General features: G+C 37.8%; 1 protein-coding gene across 1 annotated transcript in view; it reads left to right on the forward strand.

Moving 5' to 3' along the window:
- The first annotated feature begins 284 nt into the window (after positions 1–284).
- The window catches only part of LOC106063885 (uncharacterized), a 48,624-nt gene continuing 36,143 nt past the window's right edge, over positions 285–12,765 (forward strand). The window contains exon 1 of the mRNA XM_013222369.2: positions 285–666. The gene's annotated coding sequence lies outside the window, so the exon portion shown is untranslated. The remainder of the gene's footprint in view (positions 667–12,765) is intronic.

The following is a 12,765-nucleotide window of genomic DNA, read 5'->3' on the forward strand; positions in this document are numbered from 1 at the left end:
AGATTGTCTTTAGGAATTTCGTATGCTCGGGAAAGGCGTCTTTCATAAAGTTCTTCAAGAGAGATTGTAGCTGTGTTGGAGTGATATATATTTATATACATTTAGTTAGAAGAGATATTTGATGATATCTTAACTTCAATCAATCTGCGAGACACAAACCCCAACCGTTTTACACGTGTTAACATTTGATTGTAACATTCAATAAAGTTTGACATTTAATACCATCTACAAAAAAAAAATATAAAAAAAAGGGCTACAAACTGACCCCCTTTCTCCCAAATCTAGCCAAGAGCCAGCCGCCCTGTCTTCCCCATGCTTGGTCCCTGCCGATGTAAACACTGAGTCAGCCAATGACGGCGATTCATGGGATCTCCTGAGTTGTCTGCCCGCAGAAGCTCACAGTTCGTCGATGGTTGAGGTAACTCGGTCACGTCTGCTATTCAAAGTGTACAATACGGCCGCGCAGTATTTCACCGAAAAACGCAAAATATTCTTTTTAAAAATCTATCTTAAAAACTTAGTTTTTGGGATTCTTTAATATCTCTACGTACAAGAAACAATTTAACAAAATGTGACTACCAAATTCTGACAAGGGAAATAAGTTGCCGAATAGGATTTTTTAAATTCACCTTTCTTGAGCAGACGATATTTAGCGTCAGTTTCAAGGTATGTTCTATCTAATTCGCATTTTTTTTCTAATTTTTCCCCCCACTATTATATTAAGTCCCACTTAGAGTGTTACTTCAAACCATTAATTATTTCCTGATGATTCGCTAAGTTCCAATGACAATTATCTTCAAGACTAGATCAACAAATGCTTCACGCTTGACTGTTACTGTACCACTTCATTCGTGTCTGCGAAGCGCTGATTCCTAGATTTACACCTACCGCTTTCTCTCTCTCTCTCTCTCTCTCTCACACTCTCTCTTTCTCCCACTTTCTCTCATTCCCAATAGTCTATCTCCTTGATCTAGTGAAGCTGTCAACTGTATAGATCGATACATGAAACATATATAGAATGAGCTTGTGCGATGGGTTCACTTTCAGAAGCAATTGATCACTCCTGTTTTCTAGATCTAGTTCTAGACATTTTTAATTGTTTCTACACTCAACCGTGGCGTGCTGGGGGGAGGGACTCGAAAGGGAGATAATGTGTTTTTTAAAATCATCTTGTCTATTTTATAGCTTTATTTTAAGTAGGCTAGGTTGTTTTTTTTTTTTGGCTATTTTTTTCCCAATTGGAATGCACTTCTCACACTGTAGGTAATACCGGCAGCTTGCCAAAAATATATAATGTTGAACTAATAATGGTGGAATATTTAAAAACATCTTCACGCAAATAATGATAATAATAATAATAATAATAATAATGTTAATAGCCAAGTCTTCGATACCAGGTAGCAATGGAGAGTCCAATAACACTGAAAACTTCGCACACCCATTTGCGACCTGCATATTTTCCCGCATCTAGTGCAGACAAAGTCGTTGTCCTCCAGCGGTCTATTTACGTTTTCTTTCTGTCTTCTGCGCCCGTCACCAATAAGGTCTTTCCTTTGGGTCTCAAATGTGTGTCTCACAGCCACTGTGAGAGTTCTCTGTCTCTCTCAGAGGCCATCTGCTGCCAGCTACCTTCCTATATGCCAGTAATGGCGAAATAGCGCCTGAGTTGATCCTTATAGCGCTTATGGGGGGCACCTCTGTTATGCCGTCCTCCTCGTCAAAGAAGATCGAAAATAGCTCTAATTTTAAAAGATATTTTCAATGTCTGTGATTACATTTATTCTATGAATACATTCAGATGTGCTCGTGTGTGTATCTGCCATTGTGTTCTTCTTCTTCTCCTTGTAAAATCTATAAGATGTTTTTGTTGACCATTGGTCATTCTGCACTACGCTATGTGACGTTATGGTTATGTTTTTGTGTGTTTTTGTTTTTATTATGTACGCGTTTCACCTGGTCAGAGTTTTTATACATACAGTGATCACAGTTTAATAGCTCTGGATATTTTAGAAGGCCATTATTACCGAAGTAAATATATAGTAATACAGTTCCGAATTATTGTAGGTTTCATTTCTCCCTAAAATATTCATCATATATATAATATTCATGACTGCTTCTAAGTTTCATACAATGAATGTCGATTACAGTATTTAATGTAAATGATAAATAAAAAGGTGCGTATACTTTCCATACAGTCAGGCCGCTTTGTAATGCACAGGGAAAAAATACTGATCAAAGTGATGGGTCTACTTCTGATAGTGATAGTTTAAACACCAATCAATGCCTTACTTAAGTTTTTGTTATCGCCCTTGTCTCATGCCCAAGTCTTTACCAAAGAAATTTTTATTCACCGCGGGCTGTTTATTTCATCCAATCAAATCGTTAGTTATCATTTACTTCACTTCGTTATCGGAGTTGTCTGCCGCTTGCTGTTTATCTAATTCGTTTCTTACAATGTTTATCCAATCGTCTTTATAGATTAAAAAAAAAGTTTCTTCGTTCATTCATTCTTTCCACCTTCCCTCCTGCAGCAGCTGTACAGTGTTCTCTCTGGCCACGACTGATCTACAACGCTTTAAAAAAAAAAAAAATTAAATGAGACCTCCCTCCCTCATCTCCTACGCAGAGACTTCCTTGACCTTGAATCGACCCGTTCACGGGAGTACAAACTTCTTCTTTCTCGTTACATCGTCTGCAAATGTTGGACTAGAAATGTCATTCACTCATTCGTTTAACCAGGGAGAGTCAAAGGAAAGAGAAAAATGGGGTGGTTAGGGGGGTTGGGGAGATATACGCCGGTGGACCAAAACAGAAAATTCCACATCTGTAATAAATGTATATAAAATATAAACTGAGATTTAGGTATACATCTAGTAATAAAATAAAAAGTTAATTGTATTTCTAAGAAATGTTGGAAAAGAAAACAAAAAAAAATGGTAGAGATTGGAAGCAAAATGTTCCCTCCTCCTTTTTTTTGTTTTTTTTTTTTTATTTGGGTGAAATGTATGCAAAACGTTTAGATTCAAACTTGTGCAAGTTCTGTATTGTTTTAATGCATGAATACTAACATCGATATCTGTGTACAGTTCTGTATTGTTTTAATGCATGAATACTAACATCGATATCTGTGTACAGTTCTGTATTGTTTTAATGCATGAATACTAACATCGATATCTGTGGACAGTTCTGTATTGTTTTAATGCATGAATACTAACATCGATATCTGTGTACAGTTCTGTATTGTTTTAATGCATGAATACTAACATCGATATCTGTGTACAGTTCTGTATTGTTTTAATGCATGAATACTAACATCGATATCTGTGGACAGTTCTGTATTGTTTTAATGCATGAATACTAACATCGATATCTGTGGACAGTTCTGTATTGTTTTAATGCATGAATACTAACACCGATATCTGTGGACTACAGATTCATTCAACCGAGACCAATCGTTACAGCAGGCCTCAAGACTGACCTGTGTAGCCACTAGCCAAATACCCAATGGGCCAGCGGTTCCAGAATATGGTGGTGGGCTCCTCCCGTAGGTTAAGTGTAATAAAAACATAATCGAGTCATTCAGTATGTATTAGCACGCTGAATAAGGCATCCCAATGTATGTATATTTGTTACGTAATAGTATCAATACACTCGGATGTCGATATAAATTCGATGCATTCAAATTTTCAAGGTCAAACATTTTTTTCTAGTTGTTTTTTTTTTCAAGACCTCCGTCATAAACCCTGGCGCAGTGTCGCGCACATCGATGTTACTCCACTGGCTACGTCTACATACAGATTCTTTCATTTTTTTTAAAGTTCGAAAGCTGAAGTTATAAATCCTATACAGAGCAGCACATAGCTGAATCCAACTTGTGAGCTAGTGTTGACTGGGACGCTACGGACACGGTGGTCCTGGCTAGGTCTAAGTCAACTGTACTTTTGAAATGTCCTGTCAACACACGCAAAGTACACTGTACGACCAGACACACACACACACACACTTCTAAACACACACTAGCTAGCAACTGCACTTATTCGCGTAGACATAGGTAACACATAGACATAATAACACATGCCTCTAATTAGCTGAGAAGTAATAGAAAAAGATTTGATCCATTGATTGTAAACAAGGACATCAATAAAAAAAAATAATATCATAGATTCTATTTAAAGATAATTTCATAAAAGTGGTTCTCAAATGAAGGCGCCAGTATCATCACTCCGCAAAGTTTCGCAGGGTTTCTATTTGGAATCTAGAGCAAGTCTGGGATTTTTAACTTTGGGATGAAACAAAAATCCAGGTATTCAGCAATACTTTCCTCATGAAGATTCTTATGATCCAGATAAGATCTTGAATGAGAAACTGTGTCAAAGAACAAAACAACAGCCCATTGAAGCAGTTGTATAACTAGGAATTTTTCATCATTTGGGGTCCGGCGGCTTGACCTCTTTTTCGTAATATTTACTATTTAATGTAAAAAAAAAATCGAACACTCATTTTGGGGTCCTCTTTAAGTGGGGGCCAGGAGGGATTTTCAAATTCCCCCTCCCCCACCCTAGCTACGCCACTGCATTGAAGTAAATATCCTAATTAGACGCAAGAGATGGATATATGACACCCTTCCAAGCCTGCATCCAACATAACAAGACAGGCCCTAACCTGGAACCTCCAAGGAAAGAGGAAGTGGGGACGGCCCAGGAATACATGGCACCACGATTTGGAAGCAGGTTACAAACAGATTGGGCAAGACTTGGGGTCAGTTGGAGAGACTCACCCAGAACCGAGACGCCTGGAGGAAGCTGGTTGTGGCCTATGCCCCAGATGAGACCACAGGCAGAGATAAGATAAGAGATGAATTTTAGGGCTCCGCTGAGTCCCCCTTACTCTAATGGGTACCTGACAGTTGGAAAACGTAAAGGCACTTGTCGTTGTGCTGCTCATATGGAACCCTTGTTAACCGTCTGAAACAGATAAACTGTTGAACGTCTAGGTCATGGCTTGCAAGATCTAAAAGGGAACTATTTTTACTTACTACGAATCACAAAATACATTTAAGAATTCCTGAACACGACCTTGCAAGGTCTAAAATGGGACCGTTACGTTTTTCTTTCTCTATATAATTTCTGTCATTTTAATTCCTAAAGAAACCATTCCTATTTGTCCATCAAGTTTGACCTCCTTCTGTTTTCATCTGTGGATTTTTACAGCTTCAGGCTAAGCACATGTAAAAAGAAATACTCATGCACTGCGTCACGTGATACGTTGAAATAAAAGTAAATAACATCACGTGATTGTGTTAATTGTTGACGAGACAATCCAGAGAGTTTTACGTGAATGTCTTCTTTTTTCTGATTGGCTAGTGGAGATTTGGTTTGGAATTAGTTTAGATCTAATTGAATTGGATTTATTTTTCTTGGTCGTTCTCTTTTCCGGGTTTAAATGTTACTCAATTATAAGTTTGTAAAGAAGCCAACTGACTAAGATTGTCTATAAACAAGACATGAGCCCATTCTTCGGTACTGTCTATGAAGCAACTCTAACCGTCTATAAAATATATTTATTAACTTATTCTTTAAAACCAACTTTACCAACTCTCAAGTAATCACTGATATGACCCACTTAGTAATATATCAACATCTCCTTATAACATATCATTTCTTATAACACTATTTTCACTCATAGCATTGATCCCACTAAAAATTCGCTTAGTTGGCTTATATCTAGCTCGCATTGAAAACATTTACATTGTGTTGAACCGTCCCCACAAGATAAACAGTGCTTGTTGCCAACTACAGTATCGCGCTTTTTCTTTTTCAAGAGAAAGTTTAATTGGACAAAATAGGGCTTATAACAAAACAGTAAAATGGTAACTGAAGCTCGTTAAAGTTATTTTTAAAGGAAAAAAGAAAATAATATGTGTATGTGTGTCAATTTGTGGCCATATACCGTAATCTTAAGTTTATATCTACACAGAATTAAGTGTAAGTGTATCGGAATGGCTCATTACATATTTAATATACAGCTGCTATGAAAGGATTTGATTGAATGGAAGGATAACAAATATATTTTGTAACAAATATATTTTGTAACACAGGCATAGGTCTCTTGGTGTTCATTATAAACTAATATCTGTGACAGTTTTAATGTCAAGTAAATATTTAAGAATTGTACTATAAAACTTCAGTTATTTAAAAACACATATAAAGAAAAACAACAACAACAAAAAAACACTTTATTTTTAAAACTTTTATTTTTATATATAGAGCTTTTAAATCGTTGAGAGTAACTTGGAGAGACTAATAAGAGAATCACTACGTGGCGAATATTAATAACATCATAAGGAAATATTTCCAGCTAAGTGCAAACAAAAGTTTAAAGATCCACAACCCAACTGTATAAAAGCTGCTGAAAGTAGAAGCCAAACTTGTTGATTGTATGTACAGATTGTGTGTAGTCTCCAGTGTCACCTGTCAAATCTCTCTATTTTCTCCCAGAATCAGTAAGCCTGCTAAGTCGTCTGGAGCGATCCAGCAGATCTAAAAAAAATATGCCTGGTTATGTATTTTTACAAAGCTTATATTAATTCACTCCTTCTATCTGTCTGTCTGTCTGTGTGGATTCCTTTACACTTCTATTCTCCCATTTCCAAATTCTCGAATGAAGTTGAAATTTCGCACAATCATTCATTGTCAATGACAACAAATGAATGAATAAAAAAATTAAACAATTATTTAATCAATTAGTGGTAATTAATTAATTTTGTTTTATGTAGAAAAAGGGGAGATAAAACGTGCACTATTGAGAGATATGGCAGCGAAATAGAACGGCGCTCTCCATCTACTGAAAAGTATTTTTGATATTTTTCTTTTTTTTTTTTACTTTTTGTGTCAGCCAATGCTCTACGATTTAAAAAAAATATTTGATCTTTAACTTAAGACGTTTAAATATAAAAATATACGAAACATATTGATTTAAAACAACCCACAACAGTAACGTTAGTGACAGAATCAGTAAAACTAGTGACAAAATCAGTGAAGTTAGTGGCAGTACAAGTGAAGCTGGTGACATAATCAGTGAAGCTGGTGACAGAATCAGTGAAGTTAGTGACGGAATCAGTGAATTTAGTGACGGAATCCCATTGTAGGGGAAATCTGTTGCAAAAAAAGAGTTTATTATATGGATTTTATAATCTGTGATATGCGTTGTATTGTCCGTGATATTAGAACTTGTTACATTGTCTGTGATGTTTTACAATATTAACTGCGACTGTCCAAATCCAAGTGTCAAGTTTATGCTGATTGATGTCAACACCATGTTGTCTGTGTGTTTTAGGACATGTGTTGAGTGTGCTGTTTTGTTTTTATATTTTAATTTAGGTTGGGTAAGCGACCACTTAGAAGTAGGTCATCTGTTAGTGACGACCGCTGTATTAGTTGGGAGACTCCAATGATAAAAAAACACGTTCAAAAGTTAGTTCTACAAAGTATCCAACTATCGATTGCCTGGTCCTGTGGTTAGTGCACGTACTATCGATATCATTTCTGTTGTGTTCAAATCCTGCTCTTTGTACGAGATATTCTTTTTTAAAAAAGTCAAATAAAGACGTTTTGTTCATTTGTTATGTTAATTAAATTTCATTTTAGAATAAATACTCAATGAAAGCCTTCAAAGTTCGCTTCTAAAGTTTTCAAAAGCTGAGGTAATTTCATTGAAGCCGGTCAACTCGATCTATGACCAGAGTTATGACCAGATCCATGACCTTCGATAAAGTCCAGAAGGGAATCCGCGCCGAAGCGCCACTATCGTTTTGATCGTTAGAAAGGCTTTTATCCAACGAACAGGCCAGGATCCGGAGCTCTTCACACTAAGTCCTGTCTGACTCTGAGGGCCCCCAGAAGTAACGGCCATGGATCGAGGAAGGTGATCTTACCGCGTACATAGCGCTCCGCGTCTCGTTCCTGGGTCCCACTCGCTATAAGTGGCCGAGGGCAGCGCTAACCTTGGGGGTTTACCTCATATTCCTATACTGTAACCGCCACGTTCCTTGCAAGGACCGCCACTTCAGCTAACGGGACACTGATGTCGGCCCCCTTTGTGGAACAGTGTGGCGAACTAGTTTAACTTTACTTACGGGTCGTGGTAACACTTGCCTTCCGAAAGGTTTTGGGTTCGAATTCTGGTGAAGACTGGGATATTTAACTTCGGGATTTTAAGGACGTCATGAAGTCCGCCTATCTCTAATGACTTGACCTAGGAAAAGAAAAAGTTTGGTCATTGTGCTGCCCACAAGTATTTTTTTTTAAAGGTTTTTCTTGTTTACAATCCTATACATTTCGAAATGTCTGCTACTAATAAGACGACCTTGACGACCTTCCTGCTGTTCATAAATGTTATCTTATGGCTCTTTACTTCATCTTCAAAATGTCTGAATGGTTGAGTGGTATGTCCTCTGGACTGTCCTCTCGATAATACCGGTTTCGAACCCAGCCCTCCGCCACAGCCTGCTGTCCTGTTGTCCTACTGCCCTGCTGTTTTGCTGTCCTGCGGGAGGTTTGGGCTTCGAAGTAATAATCTTCCATTTTGAAGGAACCTCCAAAAACATGTCAAACAAAATGTTGCTCCTCACTCAGTTTTTTGTCTACAAGATAAAAACAAATCACTATTGATTGTTTTGTTACGATCTTCTCTATCAGGCCTTCTGCAAACACTGCCTAACAACACAACACAACTAAAACATCAACTTGACAACAATAGCTTCAAGTAACAAAGTGGCGATTTAATGACAAATACATCGATTTAATGACAAATACATCGACAGCCAATTAACACAATTGGCTACATCAAATTCAAATGCTTTCTTGAACTTAACAGAACTGCCTAACTAAACATTACTAGTCTCTCTAGCTCGTACAGCTACATTTTCGAGGACTCAAATGTACCACAAGTCCTTACAGCTTTGCTGTCCTGGACTAAGCCGTCTATTGTTGCACACTGTCGCTAGTCCGTGAAGGCTCTCGATCACATGACCACAACATGGGTCATATTTGCATGAACTAGAATTACTGTCCCTTGTCTATCGACAGCCGTTGACCCGTTGACCTGTGTGATTGGCCTGAGTCGTGTGTATCAGTTGGTCGCACACACATTAACCCTTTCAGTCCGCCACTGGAGTTACTACAGTATGATTGGGTTAGAACACCACCATGCACATCAAAGCATGCCAAGTGCTCTGTCTGTTTGTAGACTGGCTCCTCCTTTTTATATGTAGTTTTACTGGACACTAATTTGTCCACCTGTTAGAAATGACGTTGAAGAGGAAATGAATGTCCAAGTAAGGCGCCCAGTGAGGTCACCCTGTGGGTTTGAGGTCATGTACCTTGGTGGGGATGTAATAATGGCTAAATCACGTTCAAGTCAATCTCAGCAAACTCGCGCGATGCCATTTGCCTTCTGTGGGACCTTTCACAGGAGAATTATTTAATCATAGGAATGATTCCCTTCGGAGTTTGTCTCCCTTGGGGGAAGCAAAGTCAACAAGTAGGGCATCTCGTAATGATTGGCTTCTATTTTATCTTCCAGTTGACAGAGCCCCTCGGACATAGGGAACAGTACATTCTAACATTTTGAATCACTCAGACACATGTTCTCAGATAGCTGAATTTTAAGTTTAATTCTTCCCATAACTTTTCGTAAAGTCCATCCAATCAATTATTTCGTCTAACATACGACCTTTGGTCTAATAAAAGCACAAGTCGGTAAATAGCTCATTGACTCACCACCATCTTGTTGTCGTCTGTTCCTCTAAAAAAGGGAGGGAACTCTTGTGAAATCTCTCAGCTCATGTAAGCAGCGAACACCAAGATATTGAAATCGACCCAGAGAGAAAAAAAAAATGACAGGCCCAAATTTCTAGTTAGCGTCAGACGTGTGGGCCTATAATTGTAGCGACGCAACGTTCGTCCCATTTATTTCCATTAAATCCAGACAGAAAGTTTTAAACTGAACGAAATTCTTCCTTCGCTCCAAACATCTTTCTTTTCCACAGGGACAGACAGCTAAATTACGTAACTAAGTTAAGCTTTTTACGAAGAGAAGTGATATTTAAAATATTCTAATGTAATATATTTAGACGTTTACATCCAATGGATGGAGTTGCGAAATAAAAAAATAAAAAAAAACAAACAAAGTTACAAAGACAGTTTGTGTGGAAACACAAACTCAAAATCGGCCCTCGAAGTGGTCCACCCAGGCAGGTAAAAAGGCAGGTTTCAATATTTTTAGAAAGAACATCAGAATGAAATTCTATCAAAGACAAATGACAGAGAAGAATGGAGAAAGAAAGTTGTCAGAGCTTGTGTGGTGCCCCAAGGTTCCAGCAGACGAAAGGATAGGTGAATGTGAAGTTAAATGCGAACCTGGCCTAATTGATTTTATTGTTTTGTAAAGGGTCAATGTCTTATTCCTCAAGAAGAAAAACATTTCCGTTAAAAAAAAATAACAATAATAATTGTTCCTCTAGTTAAGTGTCTTATAGCTATAGCATGGTGCTGCAGTTCACGCGATAATATGAAAAACTTCTTATTAATTGTTGTTTTAAATTATGCCCAACATATATGCATACTAAATAGATTTTTTCTCATTAAAAAAAGTACATTTTTTTTGCGTAAATATAGTAGTTTATCTTCTCCCGTATTAAATAGCCTCCCGTGTTTGTTACTATTAATAATGAATTGTTGTAAAAATGGTGTATTTTTATGAAAAAATAAAACTGCTTGCATAAGGGATTTAAAAAATTTGATTTTTCGCTTTCGTTGAACAGAACTTTGAATTTTCTAAAATATTATGATGTCGGATTTTCATTATCTTTTCTAGTTTACAAGATCTAATCGGGACGGACGGACAGACATTCCACACAAAACTAATAGCATCTTTTCCCCTTTCGGGGGCCACTAAAAAGAGTTCCATTTAGTAATGTATGAAAAGTAGTCTTGCGATATTTTTACTAATGGTCGAGTTTATCATCTCTATACGATGGAATCTAGTTTATCTTTAGCACTCAACTCAGAGACTCAACAATAAAGGAACGGAAACAGTTTCCCTCAGACACATACACACACACGCACGCACAGTGACACACACACACACACACGCACTAACAAATAGATGGAAATAACAAATTTGACACAAAGCTCAAATATGGGAGCAAGCAGTCAAAAATATCACTCTTTAGTCTATACGAAGAAGAGAATTATGGGCCAAAACTATGAACCAGAGTTGGACCAGTTCTCATTCTAACTTCAAAAAATAATATGCTTTTTAAATAAGGATCGCCTTTTTTTTAGCTTTTCTGACTTTAGATACGTCTCCCCCCCCCCCTCTTTCTTGACATTTAACGAAAGATCAAACTAATTCAATGAATTGTCCGTTAATATATTTTTTGTCCCAATACGTTTACCTGGTTTTACACGTGTTACATTCAGTTCTATTCAATAGTGTCTCTGTAACTGTGGAGTTGGCCGGGACATGGTCTCGCAACAGACGCATTGACCAAGACTGCTTTAAGATGGACACCACGGGGCCGGAGAAGACATAGACAGAATGCGGCCGGGAAAAGATCAATCGAGAAAGGGGTGAGGAAGGGTAGGGCCGGCATTCCAACAGGAAGAGGTTATAGAGGGACAGAACGAAATGGCGTTCACGTGTTTGTGCTCGCACGCCACTGCGCAATGAGACTTGGCGATAAAGATTCCATGTTATGCATGAACCTGAAAGAACTCGTTGGACGTCCTACTGAAACTGTCCGTTGGCTAGCCATGATAGCCTCTGGGCATATTGGCTCGTTTGAGAAATAGTTGTGTAATCTACCTCAAGCTCAAATGACTTAAGTGTCATAGACGCACATGAAATGAGACCACTGTTGAATTTAAAATGAGATGTCTCGATGGTCTCGCTTTCAATCTTAGAAATATTTTCTCTAGTGCTGGAACTGTTACATTGAACATTTGTTTGTGGGAACTCAAAATATCTGTTCTCTTCCTGTTGACATTGTATTTATGTGTATGTGTTAATTGTTAGAATGTAGAGTTATTATACGAAAATGCATGGAGGCGCGGTGGTTGAGCAGTAAAGCGCTTGGCTTCCGATCCGGGGTCCAGGGTTCGAATCCTTGTGAAGACTGGGATTTTTTTTATTTTGGGATCTTCGGGTGTCTCTGAGTCTACCCAGCTCTAATGTGTACCTGACATTAGTTGGGGAAAAGTAAAGGCGTTTGGTCGTACGTCTGGGCATATGACACCCTCGATAACAGTAGGCCATCATCATCTGCCTTAAAGACCACAAGGTCTGAAAGGGGAACTTTAAGAAACTTCATGCTGTCATGTGTAACCTGTATTACGTGAGAGTGTATTATTAAAGAGCTTGATGCACCCAGCGTCTGGTGTTAGCGTGGCTTATTGAATTTAGTGTTCTTTAGTGTAATATTAAGCTATTAAGTGTATCATAATTTAATTAAGCTTTGTTCTTTTCTAATCTGAACAAAATGCCCAGAAAACCATTGCAAATTGCTTTATGGTATTATTAAATAGACGCTTCTAATAATTCTACCTGCTACACGTCTACATTTCGCCCTAGATTTTGATCTTCTTATAATATTTACTCTTATACTTCTCAGAGCTCAGTTATAATAAACTTAGAAATTCTCTGCAGAAATACCAAAGTAAATAAACAGTTATTTAGTTTCCAGGGCTAAAGGGTAGAGTGAAC

Source organism: Biomphalaria glabrata, chromosome 5 (assembly GCF_947242115.1).
Source record: "Biomphalaria glabrata chromosome 5, xgBioGlab47.1, whole genome shotgun sequence".
Classification (NCBI taxonomy): Eukaryota; Metazoa; Mollusca; class Gastropoda; family Planorbidae; genus Biomphalaria; species Biomphalaria glabrata.